General features: G+C 35.6%; 4 non-coding genes across 4 annotated transcripts; all 4 read right to left on the bottom strand.

Annotated features, from left to right (window-relative positions):
* Positions 1-836: 836 nt before the first annotated feature.
* TRNAC-GCA (transfer RNA cysteine (anticodon GCA)) lies at positions 837-908 on the bottom strand. Its single transcript has one exon. It is a non-coding gene; the product is annotated as a tRNA-Cys (tRNA).
* A 1,811-nt stretch (positions 909-2,719) lies between these two features.
* TRNAR-GCG (transfer RNA arginine (anticodon GCG)) lies at positions 2,720-2,791 on the bottom strand. The gene has a single exon. It is a non-coding gene; the product is annotated as a tRNA-Arg (tRNA).
* Positions 2,792-6,400: 3,609 nt separating this feature from the next.
* TRNAC-GCA (transfer RNA cysteine (anticodon GCA)) lies at positions 6,401-6,472 on the bottom strand. The gene has a single exon. It is a non-coding gene; the product is annotated as a tRNA-Cys (tRNA).
* A 3,666-nt stretch (positions 6,473-10,138) lies between these two features.
* TRNAC-GCA (transfer RNA cysteine (anticodon GCA)) lies at positions 10,139-10,210 on the bottom strand. Its single transcript has one exon. It is a non-coding gene; the product is annotated as a tRNA-Cys (tRNA).
* Positions 10,211-15,415: the final 5,205 nt, after the last annotated feature.

The raw sequence follows: 15,415 nt of genomic DNA on the forward strand, positions 1-15,415 counted from the left end.
AACATGCAATCACCATCAAAGCAAACCATTTTCAGCCACCAAACCCTCCTTATAAGTATATGCGGTGCGAAGGATGCCCTTTATCTGCCTTGGTAAAATACAGTGAGGTTTCCATTGCAAGAATTCATACATTTCGTATCACATGTAGATCTTGGAACATGGAAAAAAAAACTTTTGTCAAATGCACAAATTCTGCAAAACGTAACTGCTTCTCTATTGCAGTTTGTTGATTTTGTGCTAAGAGCATAGTTAAACCCAATTGTTCATTGTTTTGTATATGAAATGATGATATATTTTATTGTTTCTTACAGTGCATTGGGTTGAAAAACATTTTAACAGGATCTATTGAAGAGGGTATATGGTTATGAAACAGGGACTTCTTGAACTGCACTCCTACCCTCTACCACTGACATAAACCCTTGAATGCTGAAAACTGCCCGTTTTTAAAAAAAGTGATAGAGTGGGTGACTGTATGGAACTTGTAGAACTAATGACATCAGTACACTTCTGGTCAGCTGGACAAATGAATACATTTCATTTTCATTAAGGGCATATTATTGGTTTCCACCAGAGTTTTATAACGTTCATATGAGCTTCCAATGGACTATTTCAAACTGATAATATCACCAGTAGGACTTCGGTAAATGTAAAACACAGCTTGTATCATATGAAGAAATCCTAAACAGCTTAATGGTGTTTACCCTATGTTTCAGGAGATGATCAGGAGTATTTCAAATGTAGAAATGTGTTGCTCATTACATAAAATGCTAAGATTGTAAATGTTTTCTTCAATTTATTTAATTAAATAAATATTTCTACAGGTAAAAGAGTGGACAAGGGGGCACCCAGATTTGAACTAGGGACCTCTTGATCTGCAGTCAAATGCTCTACCACTGAACTATACCCCCAGTTCTGAAATGTTCTCCTTTATTAATTCAGTAATATGTACAAAGTGGAAGCAACATGCAATCACCATCAAAGCAATGCATTTTCAGCCACCAAACCCTCCTTATAACTATAAGGGATACACAAGATGTCTTTTATCTGCCTTGGTAAAATACAGTGAGGTTTCCATTGCAAGAATTCATACATTTCGTATCACATGTAGATCTTAGAACATGGAAAAAAACGTTTGTCAAATGCACAAATTCTGCAAAACGTAACTGCTTCTCTACTGCAGTTTGTTGATTTTGTGCTAAGAGCGTAGTTAAACCCAATTGTTCATTGTTTTTTATACGAAATGATGATATATCCTATTGTTTCTTACAGTGCATTGGGTTGAAAAATATTGAAACAGGATCTATTGAAGAGGGTATATGGTTATGAAACAGGGACTTCTTGAACTGCACTCCTACCCTCTACCACTGACATAAACCCTTGAATGCTGAAAACTGCTCTTTTTTAAAAAGGTGATAGAGTGGGTGACTGTATGGAACTTGTAGAACTAATGACATCAGTGCACTTCTGGTCAGCTGTACAAATGAATACATTTCATTAAGGGCATATTATTGGTTTCCACCACAGGTTTATAACATTCATATGAGCTTCCAATGGACTATTTCAAACTGATAATATCACCAGTGGAACTTGGGTGAATGTAATACACAGCTTGTATCATACGAAGAAATCCGAAACAGCTTAATGGTGTTTACCCTATGTTTCAGGAGATGATCAGGAGTATTTCAAATATAGAAACGTGTTGCTCATTACATAAAATGCTAAGATTGTAAATATTTTCTTCAATTAAAAAAATATTTCTACAGGTGCAACAGGTGGTACTCAGATTTGAACGAGGAACCTCTTGATCTGCAGTCAAATGCTCTACCACTGAGCTATACCTGCAGTTCTAAAATGTTCACCTTTATTAATTCAGTAATATGTACAAAGTGCAAGCAACATGCAATCACCATCAAAGCAATGCATTTTCAGCCACCAAACCCTCCATATAAGTATATGGGGTGCGAAGGATGTCCTTTATCTGCCTTGGTAAAATACAGTGAGGTTTCCATTGCAAGAATTCATACATTTCGTATCACATGTAGATCTTGGAACATGGAAAAAAAAACTTTTGTCAAATGCACAAATTCTGCAAAACGTAACTGCTTCTCTACTGCAGTTTGTTGATTTTGTGCTAAGAGCATAGTTAAACCCAATTGTTCATTGTTTTTTACACAAAATGATGATATATCCTATCGTTTCTTACAGTGCATTGGGTTCAAAAACATTTTACAGGATCTATTGAAGAGGGTATATGGTTATGAAACAGGGACTTCTTGAACTGCACTCCTACGCTCTACCACTGACATAAACCCTTGAATGCTGAAAATTGCCCTTTTTAAAAAAAGTGATAGAGTGGGTGACTGTATGGAACTTGTAGAACTAATGACATCAGTGCACTTGTGGGCAGCTGTACAAATTAATACATTTTATTAAGGGCATATTATTGGTTTCTACCAAAGTTTTATAACTTTCATATGAGCCTCCAATGAACTATTTCAAAGTGATAATATTACCAGAAGAACTTGGGTGAAGGTAATACACAGCTTGTATCATACGAAGAAATGAGAAACAGCTTAATGGTGTTTACACTATGTTTCAGAAGATGATCAGGAGTATTTCAAATGTAGAAATGCGTTGCTCATTACATAAAATGCTAAGATTGTAAATGTTTTCTTCAATTTATTTAAAACAATATTTCTACAGGTACAACAGTTGGACCAGGGGGCACCCAGATTCGAACTAGGGTCCTCTTGAACCGCAGTCAAATGCTCTACCACTGAGCTATACCCCCACTTCTTAAATGTTCACCTTTACTAATTCAGTAATATGTACAAAGTGCAAGCAACATGCAATCACCATGAAAGCAAAGCATTTTCAGCCACCAAACCCTCCTTATAGGTATATGGGGTGCGAAGGATGTCCTTTATCTGCCTTGGTAAAATACAGTGAGGTTTCTATTGCAAGAATTCATACATTTCGTATCACATGTAGATCTTGGAACATGGAAAAAAAACTTTTGTCAAATGCACAAATTCTGCAAAACGTAACTGCTTCTCTACTGCAGTTTGTTGATTTTGTGCTAAGAGCATAGTTAAACCCAATTGTTCATTGTTTTTTATATGAAATGATTATATATCCTATTGTTTCTTACAGTGCATTGGGTTGAAAAACATTTTAACAGGATCTATTGAAGAGGATATATGGTTATGAATTAGGGACTTCTTGAACTGCATTCCTACGCTCTACCACTGAGTTAAACCCTTGATTGCTGAAAACCGCCCTTTTTTAAAAAGGTGATAGGGTGGGTGACTGTATGGAACTTGTAGAACTAATGACATCAGTGCACTTCTGGTCAGCTGTACAAATGAATACATTTCATTAAGGGCATATTATTGGTTTCCACCACAGGTTTAGAACATTCATATGAGCTTCCAATGGACTATTTCAAACTGATAATATCACCAGTAGAACTTGGGTGAATGTAATACACAGCTTCTATCATACGAAGAAATCCGAAACAGCTTAATGGTGTTTACCCTATGTTTCAGGAGATGATCAGGAGTATTTGAAATATAGAAAGGTGTTGCTCATTACATAAAATGCTAAGATTGTAAATATTTTCTTCAATTAAAAAAATATTTCTACAGGTGCAACAGTTGGACCAGGGGGCACTCAGATTTGAACGAGGGACCTCTTGATCTGCAGTCAAATGCTCTACCACTGAGCTATACCTGCAGTTCTAAAATGTTTACCTTTACTAATTCAGTAATATGTACAAAGTGCAAGCAACATGCAATCACCATCAAAGCAAAGCATTTTCAGCCACCAAACCCTCCTTATAGGTATATGGGGTGTGAAGGATGTCCTTTATCTGCCTTGGTAAAATACAGTGAGGTTTCTATTGCAAGAATTCATACATTTCGTATCACATGTAGATCTTGGAACATGGAAAAAAAACTTTTGTCAAATGCACAAATTCTGCAAAACGTAACTGCTTCTCTACTGCAGTTTTTTGATTTTGTGCTAAGAGCATAGTTAAACCCAATTGTTCATTGTTTTTTATATGAAATGATTATATATCCTATTGTTTCTTACAGTACATTGGGTTGAAAAACATTTTAACAGGATCTATTGAAGAGGATATATGGTTATGAATCAGGGACTTCTTGAACTGCATTCCTACGCTCTACCACTGAGTTAAACCCTTGAATGCTAAAAACTGCCCTTTTTAAAAAAAGTGATCGAGTGGGTGACTGTATGGAACTTGTCAAACTAATGACATCAGTGCACTTCTGGTCACCTGGAGAAATTAATACATTTCATTAAGGGCATATTTTTGGTTTCCACCACAGTTTTATAACGTTCATATGAGCTTCCAATGGACTATTTCAAACTGATAATATCACCAGTAGAACTTGGGTGAATGTAAAACACAGCTTGTATCATATGAAGAAATCCTAAACAGCTTAATGGTGTTTACCCCATGTTTCAGGAGATGATCAGCCAGATTTCAATTAGGGACCTTTTGATCTGCAGTCAAATGCTCTACCACTGAACTATACGCCCAGTTCTGAAATTTTCACCTTTATTAATTCAGTAAAAAGTACAAAGTTAAAGCAACATGCAATCACCATCAAGGCAATGCATTTTCAGCCACCAAACCCTCCTTATAAGTATAAGGGGTACAAAAGATGTCCTTTATCTGCCTTCATAAAATACAGTGAGGTTTCCATTGCAAGAATTCATACATTTCGTATCACATGTAGATCTTGGAACATGGAAAAAAAATATTTTGTCAAATGCACAAATTCTGCAAAATGTAACTGCTTCTCTACTGCAGTGTGTTGATGTTGTGCTAAGAGCATAGTTAAACCCAATTGTTCATTGTTTTGTACATGAAATGATGATATATCCTATTGTTTCTTACAGTGCATTGGGTTGAAAAACATTTTAACAGTATCAATTGAAGAGGGTACATGGTTATGAAATAGGGACTTCTTGAACTACACTCCTACGCTCTACCAATGACATAAACCGTTCAATGCTGAAAACTGCCCTTTTTTAAAAAGGTGATAGAGTGGGTGACTCTATGGAACTTGTAGAACTAATGACATCAGTGCACTTCTGGTCAGCTGTACAAATTAATACAGTTCATTAAGGGCACATTATTGGTTTCCACCACAGTTTTGTAACATTCATATGAGCTTCCAATGCACTATTTCAAACTGATCATATCACCAGTAGAACTTGGGTGAATGTAAAACACAGCTTGTATCATATGAAGAAATCCTAAAAAGCTTAATGGTGTTTACCCTATGTTTCAGGTGATGATCAGGAGTATTTCAAATGTAGAAAAGTGTTGCTCATTACATAAAATGCTAAGATTGTAAATGTTTACTTCAATTTATTTAATTGATAAATATTTCTACAGGTAAAACAGTTGGACAAGGGGGCACCCAGATTTGAACCAGGGACCTCTTGATATGCAGTGAAATGCTCGACCCCTGAGCTATAACCCCATTTCTGAAATGTTCACCTTTATTTATTCAGTAATATGTACAAAGTGGAAGCAACATGCAATCACCATCAAAGCAATTCATTTTCAGCCACCAAACCCTCATTATATGTATAAGGGGTACAAAATATGTCCTTTATCTGCCTTGGTAAAATACAGTGAGGTTTCCATTGCAAGAATTCATACATTTCGTTTCACATGTAGATCTTGGAACATGGAAAAAAAACTTTTGTCAAATGCACAAATTCTGCAAAACGTAACTGCTTCTCTACTGCAGTTTGTTGATTTTGTGCTAAGAGCATAGTTAAACCCAATTGTTCATTGTTTTTTATATGAAATTATGATATATCCTATTGTTTCTTACAGTGCATTGGGTTGAAAAACATTTTAACAGGATCTATTGATGAGGGTATATGGTTATGAAACAGGAACTTCTTGAACTGTACTCCTACGCTCTACCACTGAGTTAAACCCTTGAATGCTGAAAACTGCCCTTTTTTAAAAAGGTGATAGAGTGGGTGACTGTATGGAACTTGTAGAACTAATGACATCAGTGAACTTCTGGTCAGCTGTACAAATTAATACATTTCATTAAGGGCATATTATTGGTTTCCACCACAGTTTTATAACATTCATATGAGCTTCCAATGGACTATTTCAAACTGATAATATCACCAGTAGAACTTGGGTGAATGTAAAACACAGCTCGTATCATATGAAGAAATCCTAAACAGCTTAATGGTGTTTACCCTATGTTTCAGGTGATGATCAGGAGTATTTCAAATGTGGAAATGTGTTGCTCATTACATCAAATGCTAAGATTGTAAATGTTTTTTTCAATTTATTTAATTAAAAAAAAAATTCCACAGGTTAAACAGTTGAACAAGGGGACACCCAGATTTGAACTAGGGAACTCTTGATCTGCAGTCAAATGCTCTACCACTGAGCTATACCCCCAGTTCTGAAAATTTCACCTTTATTAATTCAGTAATATGTACAAAGTGCAAGCAACATGCAATCACCATCAAAGCAATGCATTTTCAGCCACCAAACCCTCCTTATAAGTATATGGGATGCGAAGGATGTCCTTTATCTACCTTGGTAAAATACAGTGAGGTTTCCATTGCAAGAATTCATACATTGCGTATCACATGTAGATCTTGGAACATGGAAAAAAAATCTTTTGTCAAATGCACAAATTCTGCAAAATGTAACTGCTTCTCTACTGCAGTTTGTTGATTTTGTGCTAAGCGCATAGTTAAACCCAATTGTTCATTGTTTTGTATATGAAATGATGATATATCCTATTGTTTCTTACAGTGCATTGGGTTGAAAAACATTTTAACAGGATCTATTGAAGAGGGTATATGGTTATGAAACAGGGACTTCATGAAAAGCACTCCTACGCTCTACCACTGACATAAACCCTTGAATGCTGAAAACTGCCCTTTTTTAAAAAGGTGATAGAGTGGGTGACTGTATGGAACTTGTAGAACTAATGACATCAGTGCACCTCTGGTCATTTGTACAAATTAATACATTTCATTAAGGGATATTATTGGTTTCCACCACAGTTTTATAACATTCATATGAGCTTCCAATGGACTATTTCAAACTGATAATATCACCAGTAGAACTTGGGTGAATGTAAAACACAGCTTGTATCATATGACGAAATCCTAAACAGTTTCATGGTGTTTACCCTATGTTTCAGGAGATGATCAGGAGTATTTCAAATGTAGAAATGTGTTGCTCATTACATCAAATGCTAAGATTGTAAATGTTTTTTTTTCTACAGGTAAAATAGTTGAACAAAGGGGCACCCAGATTTGAACTAGAGACCACTTGATCTGCAGTCAAATGCTCTACCACTGAGCTATACCCCACCTCTGAAAAGTACACCTTTATTAATTCAGTAATATGTACAAAGTGCAAGCAACATGCAATCACCATCAAAGCAAACCATTTTCAGCCACCAAACCCTCCTTATAAGTATATGCGGTGCGAAGGATGCCCTTTATCTGCCTTGGTAAAATACAGTGAGGTTTCCATTGCAAGAATTCATACATTTCGTATCACATGTAGATCTTGGAACATGGAAAAAAAACTTTTGTCAAATGCACAAATTCTGCAAAACGTAACTGCTTCTCTACTGCAGTTTGTTGATTTTGTGCTAAGAGCATAGTTAAACCCAATTGTTCATTGTTTTTTATATGAAATGATTATATATCCTATTGTTTCTTACAGTGCATTGGGTTGAAAAACATTTGAACAGGATCTATTGATGAGGGTATGTGGTTATGAAACAGGAACTTCTTGAACTGTACTCCTACGCTCTACCACTGAGTTAAACCCTTGAATGCTGAAAACTGCCCTTTTTTAAAAAGGTGATAGAGTGGGTGACTGTATGGAACTTGTAGAACTAATGGCATCAGTGCACTTCTGGTCAGCTGTACAAATTAATAAATTTCATTAAGGGCATATTATTGGTTTCCACCACAGTTTTATAACATTCATATGAGCTTCCAATGGACTATTTCAAACTGATAATATCACCAGTAGAACTTGGGTGAATGTAAAATACAGCTTGTATCATATGAAGAAATCCTAAACAGCTTAATGGTGTTTACCCTAAGTTTCAGGTGATGATAAGGAGTATTTCAAATGTGGAAATGTGTTGCTCATTACATCAAATGCTAAGATTGTAAATGTTTTTTTCTATAGGTAAAACAGTTGAACAAGGGGGCACCCAGATTTGAACTAGGGACCTCTTGATCTGCAGTCACATGCTCTACCACTGAGCTATAATCCCAGTTCTGAAAAGGTTACCTTTATTAATTCAGTAATATGTACAAAGTGCAAGCAACATGCAATCACCATCAAAGCAATGCATTTTCAGCCACCAAACCCTCCTTATAAGTATATGGGATGCGAAGGATGTCCTTTATCTACCTTGGTAAAATACAGTGAGGTTTTCATTGCAAGAATTCATACATTTCGTATCACATGTAGATCTTGGAACATGGAAAAAAAAATCTTTTTTCAAATGCACAAATTCTGCAAAATGTAACTGCTTCTCTACTGCAGTTTGTTGATTTTGTGCTAAGGGCATAGTTAAAACCAATTGTTCATTGTTTTGTATATGAAATGATGATATATCCTATTGTTTCTTACAGTGCATTGGGTTGAAAAACATATTAACAGGATCTATTGAAGAGGGTATATGGTTATGAAACAGGGACTTCTTGAAAAGCACTCCTACGCTCTACCACTGACATAAACCCTTGAATGCTGAAAACTGCCCTTTTTTAAAAAGGTGATAGAGTGGGTGACTGTATGGAACTTGTAGAACTAATGACATCAGTGCACCTCTGGTCATTTGTACAAATTAATACATTTCATTAAGGGCATATTATTGGTTTCCACCACAGTTTTATAACATTCATATGAGCTTCCAATGGACTATTTCAAACTGATAATATCACCAGTAGAACTTGGGTGAATGTAAAACACACCTTGTATCATATGACGAAATCCTAAACAGTTTCATGGTGTTTACCCTATGTTTCAGGAGATGATCAGGAGAATTTCAAATGTAGAAATGTGTTGCTCATTACATCAAATGCTAAGATTGTAAATGTTTTTTTCTATAGGTAAAACAGTTGAACAAGGGGGCACCCAGATTTGAACTAGGGACTTCTTGATCTGCAGTCACATGCTCCACCACTGAGCTATACTCCCAGTTCTGAAAAGTTTACCTTTATTAATTCAGTAATATGTACAAAGTGCAAGCAACATGCAATCACCCTCAAAGCAATGCATTTTCAGCCACCAAACCCTCCTTATAAGTATAAGGGGTACAAAAGATGTCCTTTATCTGCCTTGGTAAAATACAGTGAGGTTTCCATTGCAAGAATTCATACATTTCGTATCACATGTAGATCTTGGAACATGGAAAAAAAAACTTTTGTCAAATGCACAAATTCTGCAAAACGTAACTGCTTCTCTACTGCAGTTTGTTGATTTTGTGCTAAGAGCATAGTTAAACCCAATTGTTCATTGTTTTTTATATGAAATGATGATATATCCTATTGTTTCTTACAGTACATTGGGTTGGAAAACATTTTAACAGGATGTATTGACGAGGGTATATGGTTATGAAACAGGGACTTCTTGAACTGCACTCCTACGCTCTACCATTGAGTTAAACCCTTGAATGCTGAAAACTGCCCTTTTTTAAAAAGGTGATAGAGTGGGTGACTGTATGGAACTTGTAGAACTAATGACATCAGTGCACTTCTGGTCAGCTGTACAAATTAATACATTTCATTAAGAGCATATTATTGGTTTCCACCACAGTTTTATAACATTCATATGAGCTTCAAATGGACTATTTCAAACTAATCATATCACCAGTAGAACTTGGGTGAATGTAAAACACAGCTTGTATCATATGAAGAAATCCTAAACAGTTTCATGGTGTTTACCCTATGTTTCAGGAGATGATCAGGAGTATTTCAAATGTAGAAATGTTTTGCTCATTACATAAAATGCTAAGATTGTAAATGTTTTCTTCAATTTATTTAATTAAAATAATATTTCTACAGGTAAAACAGTTGAACAAGGGGGCACCCAGATTTGAACTAGGGACCTCTTGATCTGCAGTCAAATGCTCTACCACTGAGCTATACCCCCAGTTCTGAAAAGGTCCCCTTTATTAATTCAGTAATATGTACAAAGTGCAAGCAACCATCAAAGCAAAGCATTTTCAGCCACCAAACCCTCCTTATAAGTATATGCGGTGCGAAGGATGTCCTTTATCTGCCTTGGTAAAATACAGTGAGGTTTCCATTGCAAGAATTCATACATTTCGTATCACATGTAGATCTTGGAACATGGAAAAAAAATCTTTTGTCAAATGCAAAAATTCTGCAAAATGTAACTGCTTCTCTACTGCAGTTTGTTGATTTTGTGCTAAGAGCATAGTTAAACCCAATTGTTCCTTGTTTTGTATATGAAATGATGATATATCCTATTGTTTCTTACAGTGCATTTGGCTGTAAAACATTTTAACAGGATCTATTGAAAAGGGTATATGGTTATGAAACAGGGACTTCTTGAAAAGCACTCCTACGCTCTACCACTGACATAAACCCTTGAATGCTGAAAACTGCCCTTTTTTAAAAAGGTGATAGAGTGGGTGACTGTATGGAACTTGTAGAACTAATGACATCAGTGCACTTCTGGTGAGGTGTACAAATTAATACATTTCATTAAGGGCATATTATTGGTTTCCACCACAGTTTTATAACATTCATATGAGCTTCCAATGGACTATTTCAAACTGATAATATCACCAATAGAACTTGGGTGAATGTAAAACACAGCTTGTATCATATGACGAAATCCTAAACAGTTTCATGGTGTTTACCCTATGTTTCAGGAGATGATCAGGAGTATTTCAAATGTAGAAATGTGTTGCTCATTACATCAAATGCTAAGATTGTAAATGTTTTTTTTCTACAGGTAAAATAGTTGAACAAAGGGGCACCCAGATTTGAACTAGAGACCACTTGATCTGCAGTCAAATGCTCTACCACTGAGCTATACCCCCCGTTCTGAAAAGTTCACCTTTATTAATTCAGGAATATGTACAAAGTGGAAGCAACATGCAATCAACCTCAAAGCAATGCATTTTCAAACACCAAACCCTCCTTACAAGTATAAGGGGTACAAAAGATGTCCTTTATCTGCCTTGGTAAAATACAGTGAGGTTTCCATTGCAAGAATTCATACATTTCGTATCACATGTAGATCTTGGAACATGGAAAAAAAAACTTTTGTCAAATGCACAAATTCTGCAAAACGTAACTGCTTCTCTACTGCAGTTTGTTGATTTTGTGCTAAGAGCATAGTTAAACCCAATTGTTCATTGTTTTTTATATGAAATGATGATATATCCTATTGTTTCTTACAGTACATTGGGTTGGAAAACATTTTAACAGGATGTATTGACGAGGGTATATGGTTATGAAACAGGGACTTCTTGAACTGCACTCCTACGCTCTACCATTGAGTCAAACCCTTGAATGCTGAAAACTGCCCTTTTTTAAAAAGGTGATAGAGTGGGTGACTGTATGGAACTTGTAGAACTAATGACATCAGTGCACTTCTGGTCAGCTGTACAAATTAATACATTTCATTAAGAGCATATCATTGGTTTCCACCACAGTTTTATAACATTCATATGAGCTTCCAATGGACTATTTCAAACTGATAATATCACCAGTAGAACTTGGGTGAATGTAAAACACAGCTTGTATCATATGAAGAAATCCTAAACAGTTTCATGGTCTTTACCCTATGTTTCAGGAGATGATCAGGAGTATTTCAAATGTAGAAATGTGTTGCTCATTACATTAAATGCTAAGATTGTAAATGTTTTCTTCAATTTATTTAATTAAAATAATATTTCTACAGGTAAAACAGTTGAACAAGGGGGCACCCAGATTTGAACTAGGGACCTCTTGATCTGCCGTCAAATGCTCTACCATTGAGCTAAACCCCACGTCTGAAAAGTTCACCTTTATTAATTCAGTAATATGTACAAAGTGCAAGCAACATGCAATCACCATCAAAGCAAACCATTTTCAGCCACCAAACCCTCCTTATAAGTATATGCGGTGCGAAGGATGCCCTTTATCTGCCTTGGTAAAATACAGTGAGGTTTCCATTGCAAGAATTCATACATTTCGTATCACATGTAGATCTTGGAACATGGAAAAAAAAAACGTTTGTCAAATGCACAAATTCTGCAAAACGTAACTGCTTCTCTACTGCAGTTTGTTGATTTTCTGCTAAGAGCATAGTTAAACCCAATTGTTCATTGTTTTTTATATGAAATGATGATATATCCTATTGTTTCTTACAGTACATTGGGTTGAAAAACATTTTAACAGGATGTATTGACGAGGGTATATGGTTATGAAACAGGGACTTCTTGAACTGCACTCCTACGCTCTACCATTGAGTTAAACCCTTGAATGCTGAAAACTGCCCTTTTTTAAAAAGGTGATAGAGTGGGTGACTGTATGGAACTTGTAGAACTAATGACATCAGTGCACTTCTGGTCAGCTGTACAAATTAATACATTTCATTAAGAGCATATTATTGGTTTCCACCACAGTTTTATAACATTCATATGAGCTTCCAATGGACTATTTCAAACTAATCATATCACCAGTAGAACTTGGGTGAATGTAAAACACAGCTTGTATCATATGAAGAAATCCTAAACAGTTTCATGGTGTTTACCCTATGTTTCAGGAGATGATCAGGAGTATTTCAAATGTAGAAATGTTTTGCTCATTACATAAAATGCTAAGATTGTAAATGTTTTCTTCAATTTATTTAATTAAAATAATATTTCTACAGGTAAAACAGTTGAACAAGGGGGCACCCAGATTTGAACTAGGGACCTCTTGAACTGCAGGCAAATGCTCTACTACTGAGCTATACCACCAGTTCTGAAAAGGTCACCTTTATTAATTCAGTAATATGTACAAAGTGCAAGCAACCATCAAAGCAAAGCATTTTCAGCCACCAAACCCTCCTTATAAGTATATGCGGTGCAAAGGATGTCCTTTATCTGCCTTGGTAAAATACAGTGAGGTTTCCATTGCAAGAATTCATACATTTCGTATCACATGTAGATCTTGGAACATGGAAAAAAAATCTTTTGTCAAATGCAAAAATTCTGCAAAATGTAACTGCTTCTCTACTGCAGTTTGTTGATTTTGTGCTAAGAGCATAGTTAAACCCAATTGTTCATTGTTTTGTATATGAAATGATGATATATCCTATTGTTTCTTACAGTGCATTGGGCTGAAAAACATTTTAACAGGATCTATTGAAAAGGGTATATGGTTATGAAACAGGGACTTCTTGAAAAGCACTCCTACGCTCTACCACTGACATAAACCCTTGAATGCTGAAAACTGCCCTTTTTTAAAAAGGTGATAGAGTGGGTGACTGTATGGAACTTGTAGAACTAATGACATCAGTGCACTTCTGGTCAGGTGTACAAATTAATACATTTCATTAAGGGCATATTATTGGTTTCCACCACAGTTTTATAACATTCATATGAGCTTCCAATGGACTATTTCAAACTAATCATATCACCAGTAGAACTTGGGTGAATGTAAAACACAGCTTGTATCATATGAAGAAATCCTAAACAGCTTAATGGTGTTTACCCTATGTTTCAGGTGATGATCAGGAGTATTTCAAATGTAGAAATGTGTTGCTCATTACATGAAATGCTAAGATTGTAAATGTTTACTTCAATTTATTTAATTAAAAAAATATTTCTACAGGTAAAACAGTTGGACAAGGGGCCACCCAGATTTGAACTAGGGACCTTTTGATCTACAGTGAAATGCTCTACAACTGAGCTATGCCCCCATTTCTGAAATGTTCACCTTTATTTATTCAGTAATATGTACAAAGTGGAAGCAGCATGCAATCACCATCAAAGCAATGCATGTTCAGCCACCAAACCATCCTTATAAGTATCAGGGGTGCAAAGGATGTCCTTTATCTGCCTTGGTAAAATACATTGAGGTTTCCATTGCAAGAATTCATACATTTCGTATCACATGTAGATCTTGGAACATGGAAAAAAAATATTTTGTCAAATGCACAAATTCTGCAAAATGTAACTGCTTCTCTACTGCAGTTTGTTGGGTTTGTGCTAAGAGCATAGTTAAACCCAATTGTTCATTGTTTTGTGTATGAAATGATGATATATCCTATTGTTTCTTACAGTGCATTGGGTTGAAAAACATTTTAACAGGATCTATTGAAGAGGGTATATGGTTATGAAACAGGGACTTCTTGAATGACACTCTTACGCTCTACCACTGACATAAACCCTTGAATGTTGAAAACTGCCCTTTTTAAAAAGGTGATAGAGTGGGTGACTCTATGGAACTTGTAGAACTAATGACATCAGTGCACTTCTGGTCAACTGTACAAATTAATACATTTCATTAAGGGCACATTATTGGTTTCCACCACAGTTTTATAACATTCATATGAGCTTCCAATGGACTATTTCAAACTGATCATATCACCAGTAGAACTTGGATGAATGTAAAACACAGCTTGTATCATATGAAGAAATCATAAACAGCTTAATGGTGTTTACCCTATGTTTCAGGTGATGATCAGGAGTATTTGAAATATAGAAATGTGTTGCTCATTACATGAAATGCTAAGATTGTAAATGTTTTTTTTCTACGGGTAAAACAGTTGAACAAGGGGGCACCGAGATTTGAACTAGAGACCACTTGATCTGCAGTCAAAGGCTGTACCACTGAGCTATACCCCCAGTTCTGAAAGGTTTACCTTTATTAATTCAGGAATATGAACAAAGTGGAAGCAACATGCAATCACCCTCAAAGCAATGAATTTTCAGCCACCAAACCCTCCTTATAAGTATAAGGGGTACAAAAGATGTCCTTTATCTGCCTTGGTAAAATACAGTGAGGTTTCCATTGCAAGAATTCATACATTTCGTATCACATGTAGATCTTGGAACATGGAAAAAAAACGTTTGTCAAATGCACAAATTCTGCAAAACGTAACTACTTCTCTACTGCAGTTTGTTGATTTTGTGCTAAGAGCATAGTTAAACCCAATTGTTCATTGTTTTTTATATGAAATGATGATATATCCTATTGTTTCTTACAGTACATTGGGTTGAAAAACATTTTAACAGGATGTATTGATGAGGGTATATGGTTATGAAACAGGGACTTCTTGAACTGCACTCCTACGCTCTACCATTGAGTTAAACCCTTGAATGCTGAAAACTGCCCTTTTTTAAAAAGGTGA

This window comes from Ambystoma mexicanum, unplaced genomic scaffold (assembly GCF_040938575.1).
Source record: "Ambystoma mexicanum isolate Mex_15411 unplaced genomic scaffold, UKY_AmexF1_1 Mex_scaf84, whole genome shotgun sequence".
Lineage (NCBI taxonomy): Eukaryota > Metazoa > Chordata > Amphibia > Caudata > Ambystomatidae > Ambystoma > Ambystoma mexicanum.